The sequence below is a fragment of the Pyrus communis genome, chromosome 2 (genome assembly GCF_963583255.1).
Source record: "Pyrus communis chromosome 2, drPyrComm1.1, whole genome shotgun sequence".
NCBI classification, from domain to species: domain Eukaryota; kingdom Viridiplantae; phylum Streptophyta; class Magnoliopsida; order Rosales; family Rosaceae; genus Pyrus; species Pyrus communis.
This window is the reverse complement of record NC_084804.1, coordinates 18,877,925-18,888,273: the sequence shown is the minus strand read 5'-3', so window position 1 is coordinate 18,888,273 and position 10,349 is coordinate 18,877,925.

Here is a 10,349-nt window from a genome sequence, read left to right as displayed (position 1 = left end):
TCCTCTCTCTATTCCTCACAATTTGTTTCGAAAATGCTTTAGTTTTTTTTCTAGATTATAATCTAGTTGTTATTTGAATTTTGGTACGATGGGCGACTATGATGCTTATTCGTCAAAGACAATTGATAGGTTCCAAAAAAGGTATGCGTTGTAAAATTTGCATTTTGTATAAAGTATATATATAACTTGAGTATATAAATATATATTTTGTTGGTGGACAAGAAGAAGAAAGCTGCACCACTTATGGTGGGAGCCGCTACCGAATTACTTCTACTGAATTACTAGGGGTTGTGAAGTCGGACATGCGCACCAAGTTTTGGTCCAACATTGGAGTATTGGTGGATGACAAATGTGGTGTGGATTGGAAGTCTTGGAGAATTGTCCCTAAAGAGATGAAGACACATTTGATTGATGAGTTAGTTGTATGTGTAAAGTAATTAGTTAAATAATAATTATGTTTGTTAAATTTAATATATTACTGAGATTTTAATTTATTAATTTTCGCAAAACAACCTAATTGGGACATCGACAAAAGTAACCCAAATTTGATGAAGTGCATCAACAACATATTCAAGTCCCGTTTTCGAGAGTAGAAGTTTAATATTCAATGTGTGGCCGAACTACAGCAAGAGCCTGACCAACCAGCGGCAGAGTAGAATTGTGATTTTTTTTTATAAATTTTATCACTTATTAAATAATGACATAAATTTGAAGTTTTTTTTACGTATGAACAGTTTAATTAAATATGTACTTAATGTTTATTTTGAATGTAATTAATGGTATTTTAATAAATGCTTATATTAATTAATTATGCATGAATGGTTTAATTAATGAAATAAGTTCTTGATTTATTAAGTATGTATCTGGTTTAAAATAAATTAAAGAATGAATGGAAAGAAGAAATAAATAAATAAATAAATAAATAAATATATATATATATATATATATGCGCACACACACAATGCGCGACAAAGCTTTTGTCGTGCGGAAGCTTCAAATATGAAACCAAAGCTAATACGGCAAAATATTACAAGACAAATAATCCAAAAGACACAAGGATTTATACTGGTTCGGCGTAAGCCTACATCCAGTTTCGAGACGGCGAGGAAATTCCACTAATATCAAAAGGAGATTACAAATAGAGTTTTAACTCTCAAACCCAAATCCCACATACAACCAATAGCTCTCACTCAAACTAAGAAACAAATGGAGAAGAAGAAACACATCAAAATCCTTCTCTCCCAAAAGCTACACAAGTAGCACCAACATCTTTGATTGAGTGATTACTAACAAAATGGGATTATTACAAATGGTGGGAAGGAGCAGCTCATATTCAAATGGGAGAGCCGAATGCTCTCCCTGGTTTCTCTCATCTGCCGCTCCCCCACAACCAAAGGCATAACCAAATGCCTTAATATAAACAAAAGGCCCCGCCTTCTCTCTCTCATCTCCTCTCTTTCGGCTGCAAAGGCAACCACCAAAACATAAAGGACCAAAACCAAAGTTTCCTTTTCCCTTTTTTCTTCCCCAAAACAAGGAAAGTTGTTCCAACTTTCTTTCTTTAGCCGAAAGGAATTTTGTCTTGTTGTCCACTTGGTCACAAATCCAACAATCTCCACCTTGACCAAGTTCCGAAAGCATCACAGAGAATCGAATCAACAATCACCATAAGCACCCAAAGTACACACTAAAGACAACGGGAACTAAATCAAATTCCCCAAACTTACCAGTGCTCATAACAATTTCCACCTCGACTCAAACTGTACCAAAGCCAACAAAAGTAGACCATTTCTCTACCGTCTTCTCCAGATTTCCAAACCATAAGTGTCTTGACCAAAACAAAAGTGATTCAAACGAAGAATTGAAATTCTTCAATATTACCAACAAAAGATCAAGCACACCATACCAAAGTTGGACACACAACGAACTCCACCTGCTCACAAACACCATGGTCTGAAACTGCACCAATAGACTCATTCACATAGCATGGCATATTCTCCAAGTCAAAACTGATTACAAATTTGGCAACATAGTCTCACATACCACATACGAAAATATGCCCTTCACTCAAGTTTACCATCATCACATGAACACCAACAGGACAACCAAAAATTTCAAATTCAAATAATCAGCAGGAGATCCAAAACCATACCTCAACTGGAGTCTTCAAGAAAACTAATTGCAGATGATGGAGACCAACAGACCAAATAGCAGTGGCAAACAAATCCAACCAAATGTCCATAGACCAAAGTTAGAAAGCATATAACTTGCCTTCTACAAGAGGGTTCCACACAAATGTTCTGCAGTGCATGTGGTGTATCCAAAATAGTGTGGTGTTTCACTATCCAAACTTTTGCAGAACTCAGCAAATTGGCCCTCACAAACTCCTCCAATGTTTCCAGCAACTTGCTCCAAAGTCAACCAATGGGAGTGGAAAAACAACCAAAAATTTCTGCCGTTGAAAAATGCCAAAGAAAAGAAAATTTAGCCTTAGCCTTTTTCCCTTTTCTTCCAGCCAACAACATCATTTGTCATCATGATGTCCTTCTGCCTAAACAAATGCCGAAAGAAAAAAAACAACATTTTCTTTTCAATTTTCAACTGCTTCTACCTTTTCTCCTTCCCACTCAACTCGTCGACAACAGCCCACAAACACCTCTGGTGCAGCGATGACCAATGGAGAACCCACCAAAAGCAGTACACTACACCTGCAGCTGTCGAACACCAACACTTCAACAACATCGACGACAACATTGCAGCAGACACGCTGTTTCTGAAACCATTATCCAATCTGCGAGCTCAGTGACTGCAACATAGTCCCTTACTATCTTTCTTCAACGCCAGGCATTTTGCAGCCAGCATCTCTAATTGACCAAATGCCAAAGTCATTCCTCCTGTCGAATTTTTTCAAAAAACATATTTCATCGTAATTCGAAGATTTCATAGAAATACTAGTACAAAGCCTCCAAGTCGAAACCCAGAGCTCTGATACCACTTGTCGTGCGGAAGCTTCAAATATGAAACCAAAGCTAATACGGCAAAATATTACAAGACAAATAATCCAAAAGACACAAGGATTTATACTGGTTCGGCGTAAGCCTACATCCAGTTTCGAGACGGCGAGGAAATTCCACTAATATCAAAAGGAGATTACAAATAGAGTTTTAACTCTCAAACCCAAATCCCACATACAACCAATAGCTCTCACTCAAACTAAGAAACAAATGGAGAAGAAGAAACACATATCAAAATCATTCTCTCCCAAAAGCTACACAAGTAGCACCAACATCTTTGATTGAGTGATTACTAACAAAATGGGATTATTACAAATGGTGGGAAGGAGCAGCTCATATTCAAATGGGAGAGCCGAATGCTCTCCCTGGTTTATCTCATCTGCCGCTCCCCCACAACCAAAGGCATAACCAAATGCCTTAATATAAACAAAAGGCCCCGCCTTCTCTCTATCCTCTCCTCTCTTTCGGCTGCAAAGGCAACCACCAAAACATAAAGGACCAAAACCAAAGTTTCCTTTTCCCTTTTTTCTTCCTCAAAACAAGGAAAGTTGTTCCAACTTTCTTTCTTTAGCCGAAAGGAATTTTGTCTTGTTGTCCACTTGGTCACAAATCCAACAGCTGTGTCACATAAGATAGCTTTGTGCAATGACAAACCTTTGTCGTACGATATATCTTTGCACAATGGAACGTGGTTCGTCGTGCAAGGTGGGCTGAAAAACATGGCGAAGTACAATGTGGATGGCGCCAAAATATGGAGTCTATATGTTTTGCGCGAGGGTACTTTTGTTGCACAAAGTGTTATTCACATTTTGGAATATAACCAGAACGCAGGGAGGCAAAAGCTGCAAAACAAATGCAGCAATTGCCTTCTTCCTGAAAAATTCCAGCCAGCTATTTCGTTGCCATTAATCTCAGAGGTATATTTTCTTAAATAACTAATTTAATTTCCATTCATTTAACTTGTTTTGTTTGTAGTTTAGAATTGTTGTGAGTTCTTTATTTTTATGCAAATATATTTGTATGGATATACAAAAAATATTTTGAAGTGTTCTCTTAGTTTCTCGTTTGAGAATTAGTTGGATTTTGTTGGAAATGTGCCCTAAAAGCCAATCATATGGTGATACTTTGTGGACATTTCATTTTTTAGATTTTGTTGTGAGTCTGAATCTGACGAAATTTATGATATTGATACTTATTCTACTTCGGACGAGGATTAATGAAAACTTATGATATAAATATAATGATATTTATTGAATGGTATTTATTTTGTATACAAAAAAAAAATCCTCTTAAATTTGCAATAAATTAAAGGAAAAATAAATTATATACAAAAGAATGAATTATTTATTTAAAAAATAAATTAAATTTTATAAATTTGCGAGACGACATTTTGGAAATATTTGTCGCACAAATATTTAATAATACCTTTTCTTTAAACCTAGACGCGCGATGAAAATTTGTACACCCTCGTCACACAAACATTTAAAATTTTGATTTTTGGCGAAAATTGGGCGCATGTTTGAATTATAAATACATTTTGTCGCACAAGATCCTACTTTATAATTCTTATAGAGTCTATCTCTCTCTCGATTCTCTGCGAAGCTCTCACTCTCCTCTCTCTCGATTCTCAGTCTCTTCCTCTCTTGCTCTCATCACTCACCATCTCAATCCCTCCCTTTCTCTTTCCCCCTCTCTCCCTCTTTCCCTCTCTCCCTCTTTCCCTCTCTCCATCTCTCTCTGTTTATCTGTTTCTCTCTCACTCTCTTCTCCGCACTAGACATCCCCCGCCACAATCCTATGCCACACCATCTCTATGCCACCACAACATTACTATGTAAGCACCCACTCTCCCTTAATTTTATTATTTTTCATTTCAATTTTTCATTTTTTTCTATTGAATTGTTTTAATTAGAACAATTAGAGATTTAAGGTTTGAATTGGGAATCCTGGGTTAGGGTTTTTGAATTAATTAGAACAATTAATTATCACACAACATTACAAGTTATCACAATTAATTTTCGAATTAATTCGAAAATCCTGGGTTAGGGCTTTCGAATTGGCATTCCTTCCTTAAGATATTGCTTTACTGTAATTTTCATGGAGGCCTTTGTGGCTTCTATCCATGTGCAAAGGCAACATAGGCTTAATAAACTTGCATTTTTATTAGTTGGCTGGCCATTTACTTTAATAGGTTTTAGGGAAAAACATGGGTTTAAGCTGATTTAGTACTATTTTAGAGCTATATTGCTTCAGGTAGTTGTTCTTGGCTGAGAATTAGGAACCTTTGCACATGAAAAACCATATAAAATTCATGCAAGATGGAGAGGAAGTGGGAAAAGGAACCTCTTCATTAGTTTAAAACTTGAACTTATCTACTTCTATGAAGATAAGTACTTGATTTAGAGCTTATCTACTTCTTCTATGCACTTGAGTCTAAATTTTGTTTCCCGCAGTTTAGATTAGTTTAAAATAATATTACTTATATAAGAAAGAACATTTAAACCATGCCCAATGTGTAGTTATGCTTGCATGATCACTAATTGTTCTTAGATGTATGTAAATAGTATATAGAACTGGAAACCTGTGATTGAACTTGATCATTGGATTAATATTACAAAAGAATTGTATGCAGTGGCGGATCTATAAAGAGGCTTGGAAGGTCCCAGGACCCATCAACGGCCCTAAATCGTTGCTTGAAACTTTCTGGAGACCCCTCGTATGCAAAGAAGAAGGCTTGTGCGTAGTGACTGCAGCAGCGGCATCTTCACGAAGAAAAAAACCGAGCGAATAAGAAATGTTTCTTTTCCAGCCTTGGCCCTAAACGCTCGTTTTGGCCAAATTTTTTTAAAGAAAAAAAAAACCTAAAACAACTGCCAAAACGTTGGTGTCTCCTCTTTTTTGTTTTTAACTCCCCAGGTCCAGCAGTGCACATCCCCCTAGGTCCCACTTTTCCCCATCCCAATGCCCCGACTTCACATATTCGGAAATAGACTTTCTTCGAATCCCTTCCACCTAATCCTCCTTATCAGACAATCTAGACCTTTGAAATTTGATCTAACGGCTAAAAACAGGGGCCACTCTAAAAGTTATAATAATTTTAGCTGTTGGATCAAATTTCAAGGACCTGGATTGTTTGATGAGAAGGATTAGGTGGAAGGGATCTGGAGATGATGTCTTTCCCACATATTGACCCAATCTCCTTTTCCTCAAAATTGTAAAAATCCTAAAATTCTAAATTTCACCCAATTCCATATTTTCATTTTCCTCCATGTCAATTTGTTTCAAATCTCTACCCCCACCACCTTTTTCAAGCCAAAGCCAATAGCATCATTTATTTGTTCAGGTAGTTCAAATTCAAGACAAAATAAGTGTAACATTGATTTGAATAATCTTGAGAGAAACTCGGAAAAAAGAATTCGAATGAAGGACTATAATCATAATATTCAAGATGAGTGTGATATTGATTTATGAATTAAATGTATTACAATTTCACTTTTAAATGTTATTTTTGTCCATAAATTTTCAACCTTTATTATTGAGACTCCCGAAATTTAAAATTCTGGATTTGCCACTGACGCTATGGAACTTCAAAATTCCCAAACATTTTCAGTACTTGGGTCTTTGGAGAGGGCTCTTAGTTTCTGTGTGCTATCTGTTTGTTTTCTTTCCTTTGTATGTTATACACTAATTTTACAATTAGCTTCTTTTCGGATTCGGAGAAAATCTCTTAAAGGGATGAACAATCTGTTTGATTTATATGCTATTCCCCATCAATCTTTTAGCTTTATATGTTTCATTTAGTTGCCGAGCAATCCGAGGAACAATGTTTTTATCGTTTGAATTACCGGAAATATGAAAAGTTAAGTTCTTTCTTTTTGGTAGCTTTGAACTTGATGAAATTTCGATTCTGTGTTGTAATCATATTGATCAAGTTTGTAATAGTATTAACTTGCAAATTTACATTTACATGTTATTTAAAATGATTTGCTATAGTATCAGTTAAAGATTTAAATGATTTGTTATTTACATGTTATATTATTCAATTGTTACTTTATTTATTTATTATTTTTGTAGATGTCGAACTTAATTTCAATCCGCCGGGCAGCTAGTAAGGTCACGCATACACCTTCTTCAACAGGTAGTGTTGCTCCCACCTCCTCATCAGATTTTGGGCATGATGGGTGTATCTCCGTTCCCGCCTTTCGGTCCAACGGTGTCTCTGGCTCCTGTGTCATCAACTTCTTCAGTGACGCATCCTCTACTAAATGCCCGGCAGGCTCATCGATGGCCCCGAAGTTCTGTGGAGACTGAGTAGTCTACTAAGGCTTCCTCTGTCCATGGAAAGGAGTCCCAGACGGGTAATGCATCTTTCTCATAGTCTTTTCAATTTAACAATTTGGAATTCATATTATAATTGTTTTAAAGTCCCCAACTGGTATATAAGTTTTTGAATTGTTGGGTGGATGTGTTGTTTTTGTTGTTTTATTGTCTACGGGTTTTAGGGGAGGTTTTGCCAAATTTTAGGTAGAAAATAGAATTCGTCTGATGTTTACTTTGTTTATTTTGTAGCTAAAAAAACACAAGATGACCATGCAGACTTTTGAAGACGGCAAAGACCACTCGTACCATGACTGAGAAGATCACCATTACGTGGGATCCTCAACATCATGCAGATGCAACAAAGGAGCAGCACAATTTTTTGGCCACCGACATTAGCTCAATTATTAGGAGTCATTGCCATTCCTATGGGAGTCCTAGAGAGTTGTCCCGGTTGAAGTCAAGGGCGACGTTCTTCATGAAATATCGATAAGTATTTGTCAACCTCAAATACTAAATTTTTATTAAAGTATACAAATATTATAAATTTTAACTGCTTTTTTTTTTTTTTTTGAGTTTCGCATCATCACTATGATCCCACGAACCTTGATGCCAATAAAAAACAGTACATCAACAAGATTTGCACCAGCAGGTTCACTCAGTGGAAGAGCGACCTCCACAAGCATTATGAGAAATATGACGGTCCAAAGGTTGCTTTAGCAGTTGGGTGCTCTAAGGAGTTGGTGGACCGCTGAGATGAAAGGGAATGGCTCTCCAGCTATTTTAAGGACAAGAATACCTCGTAAGTATAATATATATTTCAATAATATTTAATCAAAATTTTTATATTTTTAAATAATATTTTAATTTTTTCATTAATTTGTTATAAATATCCAAACTAATATGTTTTTTATTCAACAGAAAAAAGTGAAGGAAAACTCAATCAATCGGTCGAAGAAGAAACTTCTTCACTACTCCAGCTCACGACCCTTCGCTTATAGGTTGGAGGAGCGACGTAATATAACCGTATATTTATTTTAAGTTTTGATTCTTTTTGCTCTCTATTACACAATTGGTAATCTATGTGTTAATTTTTTTTATTTATTTAGGGGGGTCAAAGTTTCCTGAGATTGACATGTTCAAGAAGGTATACGTTCGGCCTAAGAATGAGATAGAGGAGCATCTTCATGTAAGTTATTTCAACTTTTTAATATTCAATTAGTATTAATATTAATTACATGTATATTAAAATTAATTTGTTTGTTTTCATTTTTCTAGGCCACCATGGTAGAGAAAAGCAAGACCGTTCTAGAGGAGGTGGCTTCCCAGCTTCTCCCAAAGACCCTGATCATGGAGGTGTTTCCTGTCGAGGATGCGGGTTTTCAGATCATGATGGACACACTTGATCAAACCCTCGGTCGTAGGCAGGGGAATATTCACCAAGGGCTGGGGAAAGGCCGCATTCAGGACCTGCCTGCCTCTTCTTCTTACCAGAGAACATAAGAGGTCGAATTGTTGACATCTGAAGTGGCGGACCTAAAGGAGCAAATTGCCGCCCAACAGTCTCAACTTGCGGTCCAGAGCAATATGATGAACCAAATTCGTCTCGCCTTTCAGAGTTCTCTGGCATTCAGTTCCTCGACGCATAACCTACTCCAGCAATGACCTCCCAGCCTCCCGCTGTAACAACTACAACCTCCCAGCCCCCTTATGTAGTAGCAACACCACCAGCGAGCGATTATGACGTGGATGACTCTATATTGTAGTTTTTTTTATTAGTATTATATTTGAATTTTAAAATGTTTCTTCCGTTGTATGTACACTTTAAATATTTTTTTTAATTCAATATTCTTCTTTACATTTTCTATTTTCAATTTCATTAAATTAATTTAAACTACATAAAACAATCTTATCAACATTTAAAAGGAAACTAAATAATAAATAAATAAAATGGTTCCTTTGCGCAAAAATTACTGCGTCAGGCACCAGGTTCTTCGAGTAGAAGATTTCGTGCAACGAGCACCAATTTCATTGCACAGAATGTTTCGCACAACGAGCACTAATTCCGTCGTGCAATCACCAATTCGCACGATGAAGGACTTTTCTCTGCGGTCCAATGCCTGACATCACGAGCTTTGCACGACATCGTCTTTGCTGCCCAAAATTTCCGGTGACCAAATTCGGCTTGGGGCGACGATTGTGGCTTCGTCACCCAATATGTTATTCTTAGTAGTGAAGGGTTTTCGGCCACAACCCTCTCACATTTAGGCAATACCCAACATGAAGAGAAGCCAGAATTAAAATGCTGACGTGGCCCCCTCAAAAGCCAAAGAAAATGCTCAGTCAATTTAGAGCCAAAAAAAGCCAAACAAAATGCTCAATCAAAATGTCTGAGATTCTTAGTTTTGTTTGGTGAATTAGGAAACTCATTTGGCTCTATCTGCATTTGTCTGAACAAAAGTGAAGCCAATATGGAAGTCTTGTTTTCAGTAAGACAAAGATTCAGGGCAGAAGAGTTAAATAACGACCTATGAAGATTTTAAATGAAACATCAAGAAAATATATAGAGTACTTGAAGTTAACGAAAACCTTGATTCAAAATCGAGCGCAATAGAGTTTTAAAGATCTATACAGCTGACTCACTTAGTGGAATAAAATTTGATGGTTGTTGTCGTGTTTAATTCCCAATAATACAACTCACACATTTCAGTTTCATTTTTCTAAGTAATAGGTAAATTTTCAACTTCTAGATAAGCTCAAGGTTTCCTTCTATAGTATTATGAATCTTTAGAGAGAGAGAAAGTGTCTGATCGAAAGCACGAGTTAGAGAGTTAGAATCCTCTTTGAAATATATAGACATGAATTAAACAACCACACCGCAGAAAAGAAACACACATGAATTTATATGGTTTCGGGCAAGAATCTTGCCTATCTCCATTATGGTCTTATGCATTAAATCCAGTGACATTAAGATATTCTGTTTTGAAATAGATGGTATGTGTGCAGTGGAACATAAAG